Here is a 16,498-nt window from a genome sequence, read left to right on the forward strand (position 1 = left end):
TCTGTTTCAATTAGCACTTTACAGTCTAAGTTTATTCTATCTGTGACCCTGATTTGTTCTTTGTCATCTATTACCGCGGACGCCTATGTCGACTCTGGCGCTGCTTTGAGTCTTATGGATTGGTCCTTTGCCAAACGCTGTGGGTATGATTTGGAGCCATTGGAGGCTCCGATACCTCTGAAAGGGATTGACTCCACCCCATTGGCTAGTAATAAACCACAATACTGGACACAAGTGACTATGCGTGTTAATCCGGATCACCAGGAGGTTATTCGCTTTCTGGTGCTGTATAATCTACATGATGTTTTGGTGCTGGGATTGCCATGGCTGCAATCTCATAACCCAGTCCTCGACTGGAGAGCTATGTCTGTGTTAAGCTGGGGATGTAAAGGAACTCATGGGGACGTACCTTTGGTTTCCATTTCATCATCTATTCCCTCTGAGATTCCTGAATTCTTGTCTGACTTTCGTGACGTTTTTGAAGAACCCAAGGTTGGTTCACTACCTCCGCACCGGGAGTGCGATTGTGCCATAGACTTGATCCCGGGTAGTAAATACCCTAAGGGTCGTTTATTTAATCTGTCTGTGCCTGAACACGCTGCTATGCGAGAATATATAAAGGAGTCCTTGGAAAAGGGACATATTCGTCCTTCGTCATCTCCCTTAGGAGCCGGTTTTTTCTTTGTGTCTAAGAAAGACGGCTCTTTGAGGCCGTGTATTGATTATCGACTTTTGAATAAAATCACGGTTAAATATCAATATCCGTTACCACTGCTTACTGATTTGTTTGCTCGTATAAAGGGGGCCAAGTGGTTCTCTAAGATTGATCTCCGTGGGGCGTATAATTTGGTGCGAATCAAGCAGGGGGATGAGTGGAAAACCGCATTTATTACGCCCGAGGGCCATTTTGAGTATTTGGTGATGCCTTTTGGTCTTTCAAATGCCCCTTCAGTCTTCCAGTCCTTTATGCATGACATTTTCCGCGATTATTTGGATAAATTTATGATTGTGTATCTGGATGATATTCTGATTTTTTCGGATGACTGGGACTCTCATGTCCAGCAGGTCAGGAGGGTTTTTCAGGTTTTGCGGTCTAATTCCTTGTGTGTGAAGGGTTCTAAGTGTGTTTTTGGGGTTCAGAAGATTTCCTTCTTGGGATACATTTTTTTCCCCTCTTCCATCGAGATGGATCCTGTCAAGGTTCAGGCTATTGGTGATTGGACGCAACCCTCTTCTCTTAAGAGTCTTCAGAAATTTTTGGGCTTTGCTAACTTTTATCGTCGATTTATTGCTGGTTTTTCTGATGTTGTAAAACCATTGACTGATTTGACTAAGAAGGGTGCTGATGTTGCTGATTGGTCCCCTGATGCTGTGGAGGCCTTTCGGGAGCTCAAGCGCCGCTTTTCTTCCGCCCCAGTGTTGCGTCAGCCTGATGTTGCTCTTCCTTTTCAGGTTGAGGTCGACGCTTCTGAAATCGGAGCTGGGGCGGTGTTGTCGCAGAGAAGTTCCGACTGCTCCGTGATGAGACCTTGTGCTTTTTTTTCCCGTAAATTTTCGCCCGCCGAGCGGAATTATGATATTGGGAATCGGGAGCTTTTGGCCATGAAGTGGGCTTTTGAGGAGTGGCGTCACTGGCTTGAGGGGGCCAGACATCAGGTGGTGGTATTGACTGACCACAAAAATTTAATTTACCTTGAGTCTGCCAGGCGCCTGAATCCTAGACAAGCGCGCTGGTCGTTGTTTTTCTCTCGGTTTAATTTTGTGGTGTCTTACCTACCGGGTTCTAAGAATGTTAAGGCGGATGCCCTTTCTAGGAGTTTTGAGCCTGACTCCCCTGGTAATTCTGAGCCCACAGGTATCCTTAAAGATGGAGTGATATTGTCTGCCGTTTCTCCAGACCTGCGGCGGGCCTTGCAGGAGTTTCAGGCGGATAGACCTGATCGTTGCCCACCTGGTAGACTGTTTGTTCCTGATGATTGGACCAGTAGAGTCATCTCTGAGGTTCATTCTTCTGCGTTGGCAGGTCATCCTGGAATCTTTGGTACCAGGGATTTGGTGGCAAGGTCCTTCTGGTGGCCTTCCCTGTCACGAGATGTGCGAGGCTTTGTGCAGTCTTGTGACGTTTGTGCTCGGGCCAAGCCTTGTTGTTCTCGGGCTAGTGGATTGTTGTTACCCTTGCCTATCCCGAAGAGGCCTTGGACGCACATCTCGATGGATTTTATTTCGGATCTGCCTGTTTCTCAGAAGATGTCTGTCATCTGGGTGGTGTGTGACCGTTTCTCTAAGATGGTCCATCTGGTTCCCTTGCCTAAGTTGCCTTCTTCTTCCGAGTTGGTTCCTCTGTTTTTTCAAAATGTTGTTCGTTTGCATGGTATTCCGGAGAATATCGTTTCTGACAGAGGGACCCAATTCGTGTCTAGATTTTGGCGGGCATTCTGTGCTAGGATGGGCATAGATTTGTCTTTTTCGTCTGCTTTCCATCCTCAGACTAATGGCCAGACCGAGCGGACTAATCAGACCTTGGAGACATATTTGAGGTGTTTTGTGTCTGCGGATCAGGATGATTGGGTTGCTTTTTTGCCTTTGGCGGAGTTCGCCCTCAATAATCGGGCCAGCTCTGCCACCTTGGTGTCCCCGTTTTTCTGGTTTCATCCTCGATTTTCCTCCGGTCAAGTGGAATCTTCGGATTGTCCTGGAGTGGATGCTGTGGTGGAGAGGTTGCATCAGATTTGGGGGCAGGTGGTGGACAATTTGAAGTTGTCCCAGGAGAAGACTCAGCTTTTTGCCAACCGCCGTCGTCGTGTTGGTCCTCGGCTTTGTGTTGGGGACTTGGTGTGGTTGTCTTCTCGTTTTGTCCCTATGAGGGTTTCTTCTCCTAAGTTTAAGCCTCGGTTCATCGGCCCGTACAAGATATTGGAGATTCTTAACCCTGTGTCCTTCCGTTTGGACCTCCCTGCATCCTTTTCAATTCATAATGTTTTTCATCGGTCATTGTTGCGCAGGTATGAGGTACCAGCTGTGCCTTCCGTTGAGCCTCCTGCTCCGGTGTTGGTTGAGGGTGAGTTGGAGTACGTTGTGGAAAAGATCTTGGACTCTCGTGTTTCCAGACGGAAACTCCAGTATCTGGTCAAATGGAAGGGATACGGTCAGGAGGATAATTCTTGGGTCACTGCCTCTGATGTTCATGCCTCCGATCTTGTCCGTGCCTTTCATAGGGCTCATCCTGATCGCCCTGGTGGTTCTGGTGAGGGTTCGGTGCCCCCTCCTTGAGGGGGGGGTACTGTTGTGAAATTGGATTCTGGGCTCCCCCGGTGGCCACTTGTGGAATTTAACTTGTGTGCATCATCCCCTCTGTTCACCTGCTCCTATCAGGATGTGGGAGTCGCTATATAACCTTGCTCCTCTGTCAGTTTCATGCCGGTCAACAATGTAATCAGTAGCCTTTCTGTGCATGTTCCTGCTACTAGACAACTCCCAGCTAAGTTGGACTTTTGGCCTTGTGTGTTTTTGCATTTTGTTCCTGTTCACAGCTGCTGTTTCGTTACTGTGTCTGGAAAGCTCTTGTGAGCGGAAATTGCCACTCTGGTGTTATGAGTTAATGCTAGAGTCTTAAAGTAATTTCTGGATGGTGTTTTGATAGGGTTTTCTGCTGACCATGAAAGTGCCCTTTCTGTCTTCATGCTATCTAGTAAGCGGACCTCGATTTTGCTAAACCTATTTTCATACTACGTTTGTCATTTCATCTAAAATCACCGCCAATATATGTGGGGGCCTCTGTCTGCCTTTTGGGAAAATTTCTCTAGAGGTGAGCCAGGACTGTCTTTTCCTCTGCTAGGATTAGGTAGTTCTCCGGCTGGCGCTGGGCATCTAGGGATAAAAAAACGTAGGCATGCTACCCGGCCACTTCTAGTTGTGCGGCAGGTTTAGTTCATGGTCAGTATAGTTTCCATCTTCCAAGAGCTAGTTCTCATATATGCTGGGCTATGTTCTCTCGCCATTGAGAATCATGACATAATCCAAACCCTAACCCTAATCCCAACTCTATCCCTAACTTTAGCCCCAACCCTAACCCTAATTTTAGCCCCAACCCTAGCCCTAACCCTAACTTTAGCCCCAATCCTAACCCTAAATTTAACCCTAACCCTAGCCCTAACTTTAGCCCCAACCCTAAGGCTACTTTCACACTTGCGTTGTGTGGCATCCGTCACAATCCGTCGTTTTGGACAAAAAACGGATCCTGCAAATGTGCCCACAGGATGCCTTTTTTGCCCATTGACTTGTATTACCGACGGATGGCCACACGTCGCGTCCATCGTGCACTGGATCCGTTGTGTTTTGGCGGACCGTCGTCACAAAAAAAGTTCAATGTAACCTTTTTTTTGTACGTCGCGTCCGCCATATCCGCGCATGCGTGGCCGTAACTCTGCCCCCTCCTCCCCAAGACAGACTGGGCAGCGGATGCGTTGAAAAACTGCATCCACTGCCCACGTTATACACAATGTTCACAACGTGCGTCGGTACGTCGGGCTGACGCATTGCGACCACCCCGTACCGACGCAAGTGTGAAAGCCTAAGGCTACTTTCACACTAGCGTCGTACTCGGCCCATCGCAGTGTGTCGGGCCGACGTACCGACGCTAGCGTTGTAAGCGCCGCACAACAAGTGCAGAGGTGTTGTGAACTCTATTTTTGGGCTCCCTCTAGTGGTCACAAGCGGTACTGTGTAGTGTTGTCTTTCTGCAGGTTGGCAGCATCAGCTGGTTCGTTATCCTTGTTTGGTTTCCTATTTAGCTCACCTGGATACTCAGTTCCTTGCCTGCTCTCAATGTATTCAGTGCTCTTCAGATTCCTTGTGACTACCTTGCTCCCAGTCTCTCCAAGACAAGCTAAGTTTTTGTTTGTTTATTTTTTGATTATCAGCATTCATCATGTTTCTTGTCCAGCTTGCTAAAATGTGATTTCCTCGCTTGCTGGTTGCTCTAGGGGACTGAGTTTCTCCCCCCACACCGTTAGTTGGTGCGGGGGTTCTTGAAATCTCAGTGTGGATATTTTGTAAGGGTTTTTTACTGACCGCACAGACCCCTTTTCTATTTTCTGCTATCTAGTATTAGTGGGCCTCATTTGCTGAATCTACTTTCACCCCTGTGTATGTGCCTTCCTCTTACCTCACCGTTATTATTTGTTGGGGGCTTCTATATCTTTGGGGATTATTTCTCTGGAGGCAAGTGAGGTCTTTCTTTCTCTCTAGGGGTAGTTAGTTCCCCAGGCTAGCTCGAGACGTCTAGGATTTTCGACACATTCACCGGCTACCTTTAGTGTGTTGGATAGGTTCAGATTTGCGGTCAGTCCAGTTTGCCACCTCTCTAGAGCTTGTCCTATGTTTTGTTACTTAGCTGGAGTATTTTGTGATCCTCAACCACTAAGGATCATAACACAGAGGATGCTGTTTTTTCAACGCATCCGCTGCCCCATTGTGAGGTGCGGGGAGGCGGGGGCGGAGTTCCGGCCGCGCATGCGCGGTCGGAAATGGCGGAGACGTCGCACAAAAAAAGTTACATGTAGCGTTTTTTGTGCCGACGGTCCGCCAAAGCACGACGCATCCGTCGCACGACGGATGCGACGTGTGGCAATCCGTCGCAATGTGTCGCTAATGCAAGTCAATGGAGAAAAAACGCATCCTGCAAGCATTTTTGCAGGATGCGTTTTTTCTCCAACGACGCATTGCGACGGAAGCCAAAAAATGCTAGTGTGAAAGTAGCCTAACCCTAACCCTAAATTTAGCCCCAACCCTAGCCCTAACCCTAGCCCTAACCCTAGCCCTTACCCTAGCCCTAACCCTAATCCTAGCCCTAGCCCTAACCCTAGCCCTAACCCTAACCCTAGCCCTAACCCTAACCCTAATTTTAGCCCCAACTCGTCTCTCCTGCCGGCCGGCAGATGGCAGCAGATGGCGGGCGCACTGCGCATGCGCCCGCCATTTTCTTTGCAGAGGAAGAAGCCGGCCGGCAAGAGGAGACGCAGGAGGACCCGGGGACACCGGGTGAGTATGATAGGGTCCCCGAATCCCCCTATTTCTCTGTCCTCTGATGTGCGATCACATCAGAGGACAGAGAATTACAGATCGCTTTTTTTTTTTTTTTGCGGTCGCCGGTAAACAGTTAATTACCGGCGATCGCAAAACAGGGGTCGGTAAAAACCGACCCCGATCATGTTCTTTGGGGTCTCGGCTACCCCCAGCAGCCGAGACCCCAAAGATCTTCCGGATTTTTCCCAGAAAAAAGATGGCGGCGCCCATCGGGAGCCACGAGGAGCACCGGGGGAGATAGGTGAGTATTGGGGGGCTATTGGGGGCCATCGGGGACACTATTTCTCTGTCCTCTGATGTGCGATCACATCGGAGGACAGAGAAATTAAATGGCAAATCGCGTTTTGTTTTTTTTGTTGCGACCACCGGTAAACGGTTAATTACCGGCGATTGCAACTCGGGGGTCGGTAAAAACCCCCCGAATCATGTTCTCTGGGGTCTCGGCTACCCTCGGCAACCGAGACCCCAGAGAAAATCCGACTCTGGGGGGCGCTATTCACTTTTTCCACAGCGCCGTTAATTAACGGCGCTGTGGTTTAAGTACCCTTAGCGGCCGCCGTTAAAAGGCGTATCGGCGGTCGTTAAGGGGTTAAGTCAGCATTTCGTTTATTACCTATAGAGCCCGAAGGCTTCAATTCATTAGGTTTTTCTTTTCAAAATCTATTATTTTTTTTTGACAAATGCCTTCCCATGGGTTTTTCCCTATCCTGTTTTTATTTTGAGACCTTTTCGTCATTTCTGCACTGGGTACTAGAATCCAATTCCCCCAATGTAAAAATTTTACATTATCTAGATGATTTCCTTTTTATAGGTCCCCCTGAATCTACTATTGCCCTGGATACGCTTAATAAATTCTTGAGAATGTGTGACTATTTTGGGGTCCCTATTGCCCATGAGAAAACAGTTTTTCCATGTACCTCCATTGAGTTTTTGGGAATTACACTAGACTCTGTCAAAATGGAATCCAGACTCCCGACTGATAAAATTACCAAACTAGCCGATGCGCTATCTAATTGTCTGAGCAAGAAAAAATTGACATTAAAAGAGCTCCAGTCTTTATTAGGCTTGCTTAATTTTGCGCAATAATCCCTATCGGGCGAGTTTTTTCTAGGCGGCTACATGATGCGACTAAAGGTATATTATCCCCTTCCTTTCATATCAGAATTTCTTCTGAAATGAAGGAAGATGTTAAAGTTTGGCTTGAATTCCTTTCAGAATTCAACGGTAATTCCTGCTGGCAAACCGCTTTTATTTCCGCTGATTCAATCCCCTTTTCTTTTACAGCCAATCCCAGTTTTGGCTGTGGCGTTTTTTTATCATCTCATTGGTGCACTGTTCAGTGGCCAATTCAGTGGAAGGAAAGTCATATCACAAACAATGAGATGGTTTTGGAACTTTTTGCGATCTTTTTAGGGCTCTATTTATGGGGCTCTTCAATTCGGAATTCTAGAATTGTCATTTTTTCCCTAAATCAAGGAGTAATTTTCGCTATTAATACCCTGTCCTCAAAAAATAAATGGGCTTCAGCTATTCTAAGGCAGTTGGTTTTGACTTGCCTAAAATGTAATATCTGGATTAAAGCTAACCAGGGTATAAGCAAATGGGCCTGAGCTGTCGGTTCATTGTGTAAGCATGAGCGGTCAACTTTTTGTTTGCAGGTACCCGTCGCGGATTTGGAGCAAACGGCCTGCCCACAGTCAATCTGGGATTTAATTTCAATCTGATTCCTCAGTGCATTAAGAACTCTCTTTCTGACAGATCATGGGCCGATTACTCGGCCGCATGGCGTAGATGGGTGAACTTTTGTATGCTGAACAACTTAAATTACACCACATCTGACGCTTTTTCGGGCCTAAAATTTGGTGAATCGCTGGCAGGACTTGGTCTCTCCTACTCAGCGATAGCCAAATCCCTTGCAGGGGTGTCATTTTTTCTCAAATTAAGGGGCAGCCCCCCTTTAACCAGTTTGTTCCCTTTAAAGCAGTTCTTAAAAGGCTTAAAGAGAGCTAATTTTAAGTCAGACTCTAGACGCCCGATCTCCTTTCAGCTTTTGAAAGATCTGTGTCTAGCTCTCTCGGATGTTTGTAATTCTTTTGAGGAGAGCCTGCTATTTTATGCAATTTTCACCCTGACATTTTTTGGAGCGTTACGTATAGGCGAAGTTGTGTCAGCTAAAAAATCGGAACCTTCCGGCTTACTATTTTCTGACGTCACCATCCATGATTCTAATATTGTTCTATTTATTAGAAAATCGAAAACTGACCAAATGGGCAGAGGGTCTAGGTTAAGGATCAACTCTTTTTCTGTGCCTGTAATCTGCCCAGTATCCAGTTTAGGCCACGTTCACACTTTGCGGTGTGCTCTGCGGGTTAATCCCGCAGCGGAATTGATAAATCTGCAGGGCAAAACCGCTGCGGTTATCCCTGCAGATTTATCGCGGTTTGTTCCGCGGTTTCCGCTGCGGGTTTCCCCCTATACTATTGATGCTGCATATGCAGCAATATGCAGCATCAATAGTAATGTAAAAAATAATAAAAATCTGTTATACTCACCCTCCGATGTCCGGATCTCCTCGGTGCTGCAGGCGGCTGTGCCGACAAGGACCTTCGTGACGTCACGGTCATGTGACCGTGGCGTCATCACGGTCATGTGACCGCGACGTCACCACAGGTCCTGCAAGCACAGCAACTAAGACCGGACGCCGCGGGCAGCGCTGAGAGGTGAGTATAGCATTATTTTTTATTTTAATTCTTTTTTTTTACACCAAAATATGGTTCCCAGGGCCTGGAGGAGAGTCTCCTCTCCTCCACCCCGGGTACCATCTGCACATTATCCGCTTAACTTCCCGCAACGTGGGCACAGCCCCATGCGGAAAGTGAGTGGATCAATGCATTTCTATGGGTGCAGAATCGCTGCGATTCTGCACCAAGAAGTGACATGCTCCTTTTTTTTTTCCGCAGAAAAGCCGCGCGGCTTTTCCCGCGGAAATCCGCAGCGTGGGCACAGCGGGTTTTGTTTTCCATAGGGTAACATTGTACTGTACCCTGCATGGAAAACTGCTGCGGATCCGCAGTGTCAAATCCGCTGCGGATCCGCGGCAAAACACGCAGTGTGAACATAGCCTTAAAGCGCTGGCTCCGTTTAAGGCTCGAGGTCAAAGGCCCTTTACTTATTCATAAGGATAGGTCTCCGGTTACAATATTTCAATTTAACGCTGTTCTCAAAAAGTGCCTATGTTTTTTGAATTGTCAACACTTGAGGATTACTTCCCATTCTTTTAGAATAGGTGCCGCTACTGAAGCATCCAGAACTGGTTTAGATGATGCATTGATTCAGAAATTGGGTAGATGGGAATCTGGCAGATTCAAATTGTACGTTCGGCACGAGCTGTATAACTACTAATTCTTCATTTACCTTTCAGGTCCTATGATAGTCTGGATTGTTGGACACTCGTTCATATTTTGGGCAGAGAAGAGAGCCAGGCAGAGAGTCTATTCTGAAAATCTATCATTTAATTCTGCTGACGTTCAAATTTATTGGCACAGTGTTCGGGGCATGAAATGGTCCAATTTTTGCTATGAGTTTAGAAAATGTTGTAAAAAGTTTCCTTTTCCAGAGTTAGTTATTTTTCATCTTGCTGGGAATGATCTTGCCAAATTAAGAACTTTAGATTTATTAGCTCTCATGAGATCGGACATTTGTAGCCTCAAACAGGCATTTCCGTCTGTCAGTTTCGTTTTTTCTGAGATAGTCCCCACAATTTTATGGTCAGATAATAAGCTTTCATTCTTGGAGAAGATTCGTAAGAGAGTTAATAGGGGTATGAGTAAATTCTTGCCCTTAATCGGCGGTTTTTCTTTTCGGCATGTAGATTTAGAAGGTTTTTTACCTGGTCTTTTTAGGAAAGACCTGGTCCATTTATCAGATATCGGGCTGGACATTTTTAACTTAAATCTACAAACGATGGTTGAAAAATGGCTGTGTGGTTTTTGGGGGGGCCTCGCCTCTCTGAGGCTTGGCTTATGGGAAAATTGTCCATTTGTATGGGCGGATTGGTTTTGGTATATTGGAAACTGGTTATTTATTTGAGTTTATTATTTAAAGCTATGTATGAATTGGTTTAACCCTAAATAAACATCACGGCCATTTTTCTTCCACTAAAAAATTTGTGTTGCGTTTTTATTTTATTATAAGTAATAGATCTTGTGTTGCCATGTTAGCCCCCCCCCCCCCCCCGCAAATAAAAGAAATACAGGGGGGGGTCCCATGGCGACACAGATCTTTAGAGATCCGGCATTTTTTCTCTAGCTAAGGTATATTGCATGAGTTCAAATAAAGGTCAAATCAAATGCCTCTGGTCAGCTATTTTTAGTAAAACCAGTTTTATCTGGTATCATTGGCGCCCTTTTTAACGGTTTTTCATTGGTGATTTATGGTTGTTGGGCAGATTATGGATAATATATAAAGCCCAACTTTACTGACAGCTGTCATTCCGCTGGCGCTGTGAAGAAGTGAAGATCCCACCTTCCCTCCCTCTTTTTAAGTCCTTGTCGTGATGTCTTATTGGCGGGAAAATCGCCCATTTGTATGGGCGGATTGGTTTTGGTATATTGGAAACTGGTTATTTATTTGAGTTTATTATTTAACCCCTTCATGACCCAGCCTATTTTGGCCTTAATGACCTTGCCGTTTTTTGAAATTCTGACCAGTGTCCCTTTATGAGGTAATAACTCAGGAACGCTTCAACGGATCCTAGCGATTCTGAGATTGTTTTTTCGTGACATATTGGGCTTCATGTTAGTGGTAAATTTAGGTCGATAATTTCTGAGTTTATTTGTGAAAAAAACGGAAATTTGGCAAAAAATTTGAAAATTTCGCAATTTTCACATTTTGAATTTTTATTCTGTTAAACCAGAGAGTTATGTGACACAAAATAGTTAATAAATAACGTTTCCCACATGTCTACTTTACATCAGCACAATTTTGGAAACAATTTTTTTTTTTGCTAGGAAGTTATAAGGGTTAAAATTTGACCAGTGATTTCTCATTTTTACAACAAAATTTACAAAACCATTTTTTTTAGGGACCACCTCACATTTGAAGTCATTTTGAGGGTTCTATATGGCTGAAAATACCCAAAAGTGACACCATTCTAAAAACTGCACCCCTCAAGGTGCTCAAAACCACATTCAAGAAGTTTATTAACCCTTCAGGTGTTTCACAGCAGCAGAAGCAACATGGAAGTAAAAAATGAACATTTAACTTTTTAGTCACAAAAATGATCTTTTAGCAACAATTTTTTTATTTTCCCAGCGGTAAAAGGAGAAACTGGACCACGGACGTTGTTGTCCAATTTGTCCTGAGTACGCTGATACCTCATATGTGGGGGTAAACCACTGTTTGGGCGCACGGCAGGGCTCGGAAGGGAAGGAGCGCCATTTGACTTTTTGAATGAAAAATTGGCTCCAATCTTTAGCGGACACCATGTCACGTTTGGAGAGCCCCCGTGTGCCTAAACATTGGAGCTCCCCCACAAGTGACCCCATTTTGGAAACTAGACCCCCCAAGGAACTTATCTAGAAGCATAGTGAGCACTTTAAACCCCCAGGTGCTTCACAAATTGATCCGTAAAAATGAAAAAGTACTTTTTTTTCACAAAAAAATTATTTTAGCCTCAATTTTTTCATTTTCACATGGGCAACAGGATAAAATGGATCCTAAATTTTGTTGGGCAATTTCTCCTGAGTACACCAATACCTCACATGTGGGGGTAAACCACTGTTTGGGCACATGGTAAGGCTCGGAAGGGAAGGAGCGCCATTTGACTTTTTGAATGAAAAATTATCTCCATCGTTAGCGGACACCATGTCGCGTTTGGAAAGCCCCTGTGTGCCTAAACATTGGAGCTCCTCCACAAGTGACCCCATTTTGGAAACTAGACCCCCCAAGGAACTCATCTAGAGGCATAGTGAGCACTTTAAACCCCCAGGTGCTTCACAAATTGATCCGCAAAAATGAAAAAGTACTTTTTTTTCACACAAAATTTCTTTTAGCCTCAATTCTTTCATTTTCACATGGGCAACAGGATAAAATGGATCCTAAAATTTGTTGGGCAATTTCTCCTGAGTATGCCGATACCTCATATGTGGGGGTAAACCACTGTTTGGGTGCACGGCAAGGCTCGGAAGGGGAGGCGTGCCATTTGACTTTTTGAATGGAAAATTAGCTCCAATCGTTAGCGGACACCATGTCGCGTTTGGAGAGCCCCTGTGTGCCTAAACATTGGAGCTCCCCTACAAGTGACCCCATTTTGGAAACTAGACCCCCCAAGGAACTTATCTAGATGCATAGTGAGCACTTATAACCCCCAGGTGCTTCACAGAAGTTTATAACACAGAGCCGTGAAAATAAAAAAATAATTTTTCTTTCCTCAAAAATGATTTTTAGCCCAGAATTTTTTATTTTCCCAAGGGTAATAGGAGAAATTGGACCCCAAATTTTGTTGTCCAGTTTGTCCTGAGTACGGTGATACCCCATATGTGGGGGTAAACCACTGTTTGGGCGCACGGCAGGGCTCGGAAGGGAAGGCACGCCATTTGGCTTTTTGAATGGAAAATTAGCTCCAATCATTAGCGGACACCATGTCGCGTTTGGAGAGCCCCTGTGTGCCTAAACATTGGAGCTCCCGCACAAGTGACCCCATTTTGGAAACTAGACCTCCCAAGGAACTAATCTAGATGTGTGGTGAGCACTTTGAACCCCCAAGTGCTTCACAGAAGTTTATAACGCAGAGCCGTGAAAATAAAAAATGTGTTTCCTTTCCTCAAAAATATTTTTTAGCCCAGAATTTTTTTATTTTTGCAAGAGTAACAGGAGAAATTGGACCCCAAAAGTTGTTGTCCAGTTTCTCCTGAGTACGCTGATACCCCATATGTGGGGGTAAACCACTGTTTTGGCACACGTCGGGGTTCGGAAGGGAAGTAGTGACGTTTTGAAATGCAGACTTTGATGGAATGCTCTGCGGGCATCAGGTTGCGTTTGCAGAGCCCCTGATGTGCCTAAACAGTAGGAACTCCCCACAAGTGACTCCATTTTGGAAACTAGACCCCCAAGGGAACTTATCTAGATGTGTGGTGAGCACTTTGAACCCCCAAATGCTTCACAGAAGTTTATAACGCAGAGCCGTGAAAATAATAAATGTGTTTCCTTTCCTCAAAAATATTTTTTTAGCCCAGAATTTTTTATTTTTGCAAGAGTAACAGGAGAAATTGGACCCCAAAAGTTGTTGTCCAGTTTCTCCTGAGTACGCTGATACCCCATATGTGGGGGTAAACCACTGTTTGGGCACATGCCGGGGCTCGGAAGGGAAGTAGTGACGTTTTGGAATGCAGACTTTGATGGAATGGTCTGCGGGCATCATGTTACGTTTGCAGAGCCCCTGATATGCCTAAACAGTAGAAACCCCCCACAAGTGACCCCATTTTGGAAACTAGACCCCCCAAGGAACTTATCTAGATGTGTGGTGAGCACGTTCAACCCCCAAGTGCTTCACAGAAGTTTACAACGCAGAGCCGTGAAAATAAAAAATCATTTTTCTTTCCTCAAAAAAGATGTTTTAGCAAGCAATTTTTTATTTTCACAAGGGTAACAGGAGAATTTGGACCCCAATATTTGTTGCCCAGTTTGTTGTGAGTATGCTGATACCCCATATGTGGGGGTAAACCACTGTTTGGGCGCACGTCAGGGCTCGGAAGGGAAGTAGTGACATTTGAAATGCAGACTTTGATGGAATGGTCTGCGGGCGTCACATTGCATTTGCAGAGCCCCTGATGTGCCTAAACAGTAGAAACACCCCACAAGTGACCCCATTTTGGAAACTAGACCCCCGAAGGAACTTATCTAGATGTGTGGTGAGCACTTTCAACCCCCAAGTGCTTCACAGAAGTTTATAACGCAGAGCCGTGAAAATAAAAAATAATTGTTCTTTCCTCAAAAATTATGTTTTAGCAAGTAATTTTTTATTTTTGCAAGGGTAACAGGAGAAATTGGACCCCAACAGTTGTTGCCCAGTTTGTCCTGAGTACGCTGGTACCCCAAATGTGGGGGTAAACCACTGTTTGGGCGCACGTCGGGGCTTGGAAGGGAGGGAGCACCATTTGACTTTTTGAATGCAAGATTGGCTGGAATCAATGGTGGCGCCATGTTGCGTTTGGAGACCCCTGATGTGCCTAAACAGTGGAAACCCCTCAATTCTAACTTCAACACTAACCCCAACACACCCCTAATCCTAATCCCAACTGTAGCCATAACCCTAATCACAACCCTAACCCCAACACACCCCTAACCACAACCCTAACCGCAACACACCCGTAACCCTAATTCCAACCCTAATCCTAACCCTAATCCCAACCGTAGCCCTAATCCCAACCCTAACCACAACTGTAACCCCAACACACCCCTAACCCTATCCGTAACCCTAACCACAAGCCTAATCTTAACCCTATTTCAAACCCTAGCCCTAATTCCAACCCTAACTCTAATTCCAACCCTAACCCTAAGGCTATGTGCCCACGTTGCGGATTCGTGTGAGATTTTTCCGCACGATTTTTGAAAAATCTGCAGGTAAAAGGCACTGCGTTTTACCTGCGGATTTACAGCAGATTTCCAGTGTTTTTTTGTGCGGATTTCACCTGCGGATTCCTATTGAGGAACAGGTGTAAAACGCTGCGGAATCCGCACAAAGAATTGACATGCTGCGGAAAATACAACGCAGCGTTTCTGCACGGAATTTTCCGCACCATGGGCACAGCGGATTTGGTTTTCCTTAGGTGTACATGGTACTGTAAACCTGATGGAAAACTGCTTCGAATTCGCAGCGGCCAATCCGCTGCGGATCCGCGGCCAATCCGCTGCGGATCCGCGGCCAATCCGCTGCGGATCTGCTGCGGATCCGCGGCCGATCCGCTGCGGATCCGCGGCCGATCCGCTGCGGATCCGCTGCCAATCCGCTGCGGATCCGCTGTGGATCCGCGGCCGATCCGCTGCGGATCCGCTGCGGATCCGCTGCGGATCCGCTGCGGATCCGCGGCCGATCCGCTGCGGATCCGCGGCCGATCCGCTGCGGATCCGCGGCCGATCCGCGGCCGATCCGCTGCCGATCCGCTGCGGATCCGCGGCCGATCCGCTGCGGATCCGCGGCCGATCCGCTCTGTGTGCACATGCCATAACCCTACCCCTAACCCTACCCGTAACCCTAACCCTACCCCTAACCCTACCCCTAGTTCTAACCCTAGTTCTAACCCTAACCCTAGTGGAAAAAAAAAAAAAAAAATCTTTATTTTATTATTGTCCCTATGGGGGTGATAAAGGGGGGGGGGGTTATTTATTATTTTTTTTATTTTGATCGCTGTGATAGAACCTACCACAGCGATCAAAATGTACCTGTAAGGAATCTGCCGACTGGCAGATTCGTGCGCCCGCCATTTTCCAAGATGGCGGCGCCCAGCGAGGAGACGGCCGGACACCGGGAGGATCGGTAAGTATGAAGGGGTGGGGGGGGGGGTGGATCGGAGCACGGGGGGGGAGGGGAACGGAGCACAGGGGGGGTGGGTCTGAGCAAGGAGGGAGCGGGCAGGAGGATGGGGGAGCCGGCAGGCGGACGGAGGGGACCGGACCCCATAACGGAGGACGGGGGGGGGCGATCGGTGGGCGTGGGGGGGGGGCACTTCAGTATTTCCAGCCATGGCCGATGATATTGCAGCATCGGCCATGGCTGGATTGTAATATTTCACCAGTTTTTTAGGTGAAATATTACAAATCGCTCTGATTGGCAGTTTCACTTTCAACAGCCAATCAGAGCGATCGTAGCCACGGGGGGGTGAAGCCACCCCCCCTGGGCTGAAGCACCACTCCCCCTCTCCCTGCAGATCGGGTAAAATAGGAGTTAACCCCTTCACCCGATCTGCAGGGACGCGATCATTCCATTGGTTTAACCCTAAATAAACATCACGGCCATTTTTCTTCCACTAAAAAATTTGTGTTGCATTTTTATTTTATTATAAGTAATAGATCTTGTGTTGCCACGGTTAAATACCTGGACATGTGAGACAGTCTGGGTGGTGTCTTGGGAGAGGAGGCACTCCCACTGAGCTCCAAGGAGGAGTGGAGGACATTGCCTGGTGCCTGCAGGTTGAAACCTACAGAAAAAAGGACTCTGTTATACAGGGTGGGCCATTTATATGGATACACCTAAATAAAATGGGAATGGTTGGTGATAACTTTCTGTTTGTGGCACATTAGTTGATGGGAGGGGGAAAACTTTTCAAGATGGGTGGTGACCATGGCGGCCATTTTGAAGTCAGCCATTTGGATCCAACTTTGTTTTCAATTTGAAGAGGGTCATGTGACACATCAA

At 46.4% G+C, this 16,498-nt stretch overlaps 1 protein-coding gene across 2 annotated transcripts in view; it reads right to left on the reverse strand.

Moving 5' to 3' along the window:
• The window catches only part of ROBO4 (roundabout guidance receptor 4), a 131,266-nt gene extending 114,999 nt beyond the window's left edge, over nucleotides 1–16,267 (reverse strand). For both annotated transcript variants that reach the window (XM_077249561.1, XM_077249560.1), the window contains exon 1: nucleotides 16,178–16,267. The gene's annotated coding sequence lies outside the window, so the exon portion shown is untranslated. The remainder of the gene's footprint in view (nucleotides 1–16,177) is intronic.
• Between the last annotated feature and the right edge of the window lie 231 nt (nucleotides 16,268–16,498).

Source organism: Ranitomeya variabilis, chromosome 4 (assembly GCF_051348905.1).
Source record: "Ranitomeya variabilis isolate aRanVar5 chromosome 4, aRanVar5.hap1, whole genome shotgun sequence".
In the NCBI taxonomy this organism is placed as follows: Eukaryota; Metazoa; Chordata; class Amphibia; order Anura; family Dendrobatidae; genus Ranitomeya; species Ranitomeya variabilis.